The sequence below is a fragment of the Schistocerca gregaria genome, chromosome 6 (genome assembly GCF_023897955.1).
Source record: "Schistocerca gregaria isolate iqSchGreg1 chromosome 6, iqSchGreg1.2, whole genome shotgun sequence".
NCBI lineage: Eukaryota > Metazoa > Arthropoda > Insecta > Orthoptera > Acrididae > Schistocerca > Schistocerca gregaria.
The window spans coordinates 594211831-594216578 of NC_064925.1; positions in this window are offsets into that span (position 1 = coordinate 594211831).

A 4748-nucleotide genomic window follows, 5' to 3' on the forward strand; every position below is an offset into this window, starting at 1 on the left:
GAGAAGAGCGGCCAATGTGACGATCTGTAATTAAGTCGATTGGATAGCAAATGTCGAAAACGACCGGATTTCTCAGGTTTTTACTAGATGTGAACACTTTTCACGTTCTCCCGTGCAACGTGGCTGCTAGATCTCCGTTCTTACTAAAACGTAAGGTCCTAGCTCGTGTCCAATGCATTAAAGCCATCTAAAAAGTCAATACTCGGTAACTAATACTTGAATTGTACAGCTGCTTACTGGCTATTAGATCAACTTAGAAGCTTCTTCTCTGTTCTACTATGGTGCTTTTAGTGTCTCCGACTACCGCAGCAAGCGACATAGCATGGCACACGATAAATGTAACCGTTTCAGGAAGAAGAGCGGAAAATGTGACGATCTGGCATTAATTCGATTCGATAGCAAATGACGATAACGGGCGGATTTCTCAGGTTTGTACTAGATGTGAACACTTTTCACATTCTCCCGTGCGATATGGCTCATAGTCCTCCCTTCATACTAAATCGTAAGGTCCTAGCTCATGTCAAATGCACTAAAGCCTTCTAAAAATTCACTAATCGATAACTAATACTTCAATTGTACAGTTGCTTACTGGCTATTACATCAACTTAGAAGCTTCTTCTGTGTTCTACTATGGTGCTTTTAGTGTCTCCGCATACCGCAGCACGCGACATAAGTTTGCACACGATAAATGTAACCGTTTCAGAGGGAAAACGGCCAATGTGACGATCTGGCATTACGTCGATTCGAAAGCAGATGACGAAAACGGGCGGATTTCTTAGGTTTTTACTGCACATAAAAACTTCTCACTTTCTCCCGTGCAACGTGGCTGCCAGACCTCCATTCATGCCAAATCTTAAGGTCCTAGCTCATGTCCAAGGCACCAAAGCCGGCTAAAAATTCAATAATCGATAACTAAAACTTGAATTGTACTGCTTCTTACTGGCTATTACACCAAATTAAAAGCTTCTTCTGTGTTTTACTATGGTGCTTTTAGTGTCTCCGCAAACCGCAGCACGCTACATAGCTATGCAAACAATAAATGTAACCGTTTCAGAGAGGAAACGGCCAATGTGACGTTCTGGCATTACGTGGATTCGAAAGCAGATGTGAAAACGGGCGGATTTCCTTGGTTTTTAGTACATATGAACACTTTTCACATTCTCTTGTGTAACGTGGCTGCCAGACCTTGTTTAATGCCAAATTTTAAGGTAGTCGGTTATTTCACTGGCACCAAAGCCGTCTAATAAATCATCTACATCTACATCTACATGACTACTCTGCAATTCACATTTAAGTGCTTTTCAGAGGGTTCTCCTACTGTTCCACTCCCGAACAGCGAGCGGGAAAAACGAACAGCTAAACCTTTCTGTTCGAGCTCTGATTTCTCTTATTTTATTTTGATGATCATTCCTACCTATGTAGGTTGGGCTCAACAAAATATTTTCGCATTCGGAAGAGAAAGTTGGTGACTGAAATTTCGTAAAAAGGTCTCGCCATGACGAAAAACGTCTATGCTGTAATGACTTCCATCCCAACTCGTGTATCATATCTGCCACACTCTCTCCCCTATAACGCGATAATACAAAACGAGCTGCCCGTTTTTGCACCCTTTCGATGTCCTCCGTCAATCCCACCTGGTAAGGATCCCACACCGCGCAGCAATATTCTAACAGAGGACGAACGAGTGTAGTGTAAACTGTCTCTTTAGTGGACTTCTTGCATCTTCTAAGTGTCCTGCCAATGAAACGCAACCTTTGGCTGGCCCTCCCGACAATATTATCTATGTGGTCCTTCCAACTGAAATTGTTCGTAATTTTAACACCCAGGTACTTAGTTGAATTGACAGCCTTGAGAATTGTACTATTTATCGAGTAATCGAATTCCAACGGATTTCTTTTGGATCTCATGTGGATTTTTGCCAACATACCGAGGGTAGGTTGAAATCCCCACCAACTATAACCGTATGAGTTGGGTATTTATTTGTTACGAGACTCAAACTTTCTCTGAACTGTTCCGCAACTGTATCATCGGAGTCTGGGTGTCGGTAGAAGGAGCTAATTATTAACTTAATTCGGCTTTTAAGTATAACCTCCACCCACACCAATTCACACGGAGTATCTACTTCGACTTCACTACAAGATAAACCACTACTGACAGACACAAACACTCCACCACCAATTCTGCCTAATCTATCTTTCCTGAACACCGTCTGAGACTTCGTAAAAATTTCTGCAGAACTTATTTCAGGCTTTAGCCACCTTTCTGTACCTATAACGATATCAGCTTCTGTGCTTTCTATTAGCGCTTGAAGCTCAGGGACTTTTCCAGCGCAACTACAACAATTTACAACTATAATTCCGACTGTTCCTTGATCCAAGCACGTCCTGTAATTGCCAAGTACCCTTTGACATTGCAGCCCATCCCGCACTTTCCCGAGGCCTTCTAACCTAAAAAACCGCCCAGTCCACGCCACACAGCCTCCGCTACCCGTGTAGCCGCCAGCTGAGTGTAGTGAACTCCTGACCTATTCAGCGGAACCCGAAACCCCACCAGCCTATGGCGCAAGTCAATGAATCTGCAGCCAATAAGGTTGCAAAACCGTCTGAGCCTCTGATTCAGACCCTCCATCCGGCTCTGCACCAAAGGTCCGCAGTCGGTTTTCTCAACGATGCTGCAGATGGTCAGCTCTGCCTTCATCTCGTAAGAAAGACCGGCAGCCTTCACCAAATCAGATAGCCGCTGGAATCCAGAGAGAATTTCCTCAGATCCAAAGCGACACACGTCATTAGTGCCGACATGTGCCACCACCTGCAGCTGGCTGCACCCTGTGCTCTTCATGGCATCCGGAAGGACCCTTTCCACATCAGGAATGACTCCTCCCGGAATGCACACGAAGTGCACACTGGATTTCTTCCCCTCCTTAGCCGCCGTATCCCTAAGGGGCCCCATTACGCGCCTAACATTGGAGCTCCCAACTAATCGATAACTAAAACCTGAATTGTACTGTTTCCTACGGGCTAATTACATCAACCTAGAAGCTTCCTCTATGTTCTACTGTGTTGTTTTTAGTGTCTCTGCATTCCTTAGCACGCGACATAAGTTTGCAGACGATAAATGTAACCGTTTCAGAGAGAAAAGCTGCCAATGTAACGCTCTGGCAATACGTCGATTTGATAGCAAATGACGAAAACGGGCTTATTTCTTAGGTTTTTACTACATATGAACACTTTTCACATTCTCTCGTGTAATGTGGCTTTTAGGCCTCTCTTCATGCAAAATCTTAAGGTCGTCGGTAATGTCAAGGCACCAAAGCCGGATAATAAGTCAATAATCGATTACTAAAACTTAAAGTTTACTGCTTCTTACTGGCTGATTACATCAACTTATAAGCTTCTTCTGTATTTTACTGTGTTGCTATTAGTACCTCCACATAGCGCAGCACACAACATAAGTTTTCAGACGATGAAGGTAACCACTTCACAGAGAAATTCCAAATTCTGTGTCTGTGTCTACTGCCTGCTCATATTGTTTAAAGCAGGTTGCTCTAAATGCCCAGTGGATCTGATTCCCTTGATACCCATTCTAAACAATCTCGGATTGGGAAAGACCAAGCTCTGCTTATACTTATAGTCTGGGAAGTTGACATATCTTAGACAGTAAAATATGATGGTTAAAGATGTCCACTGAGTATTCCCATATACACTGAAGTTAGCTTTGAACAACAAATTATTAATTGGCCACCTACTCTTGACTCAATAGCTACTAAGATCTTTCACTGGTGAAGGAGGTGACAACGTTGTTACGTCCATTAGAGGCTTCTGTAGTTTGCTGAGAATGATGTGATATAATTGTGCCTTGTGATTTTCTGTGGAGTTCCAGAGTAAGTTCTACACTGGTGCAGGACATCCATTATGGCTGTTCTCATTCGAGGCAATCCTGGATTCTAAATCTCAAGCACCAGAGGATTAGAAACAGCAATGCAACCTCTGTCTTCCTGGCTGTCCACTATTTCAAAGTGCTGTGGTTGACAGTCTCTTCTCATTGTGCAGTGCTTGTAGATTATTGTAAATGGATAAACTGCAATATTTAGAACATCTCATTCTAAACTTTCTAAAGAACGAGACTTTTCTGTCACGACCACTTTTTGTGTGAGGTGATAAATACCAGGAATTTGGTTGTATTTTGAGAACCTAATGGTGACATACATTAGTGTCTGTGTAAATTAATGGAACTAGATTTTTCCTGAGGTCGGCAGTTTTCCGAAGGTCGGCGTTTTCCCACGAGGTCGGCGTTTTACCCCGAGGTCGACGTTTTTCCCTCGAGGTCTGCGTTTTTCCCCGAGGTCGGCGTTTTTTCCCTAGGTCTGCGTTTTTGCACTGAGGTCGGATCGGCGATTTTTTCCCCGAGGTCTAGAAATCTATCGGTATAGTGAAAATCCAAAGTATTTTGATGTATATCGAACTATACTGATATGTCAAGTCAACTTGAAACATATATCCGACCACTAGATATCGGTATTTATCGAGATAGCGATATATTTCGATATACCTATTTATTTCGAGAATCGTTTTCTTAGGGGTACAGATTTTTTTCAAGACGTCCATTCTTTCCCATTATCGATTCATTTCGATATATCGACTTATGTCGAAGCACTCATTATATCGAGATGTCGATTTATTTCGAGATATCTATCTATATTGAGGCATCCATTTATTTCGAGGTATCAATTGATTTCGAAGTATCCGTTT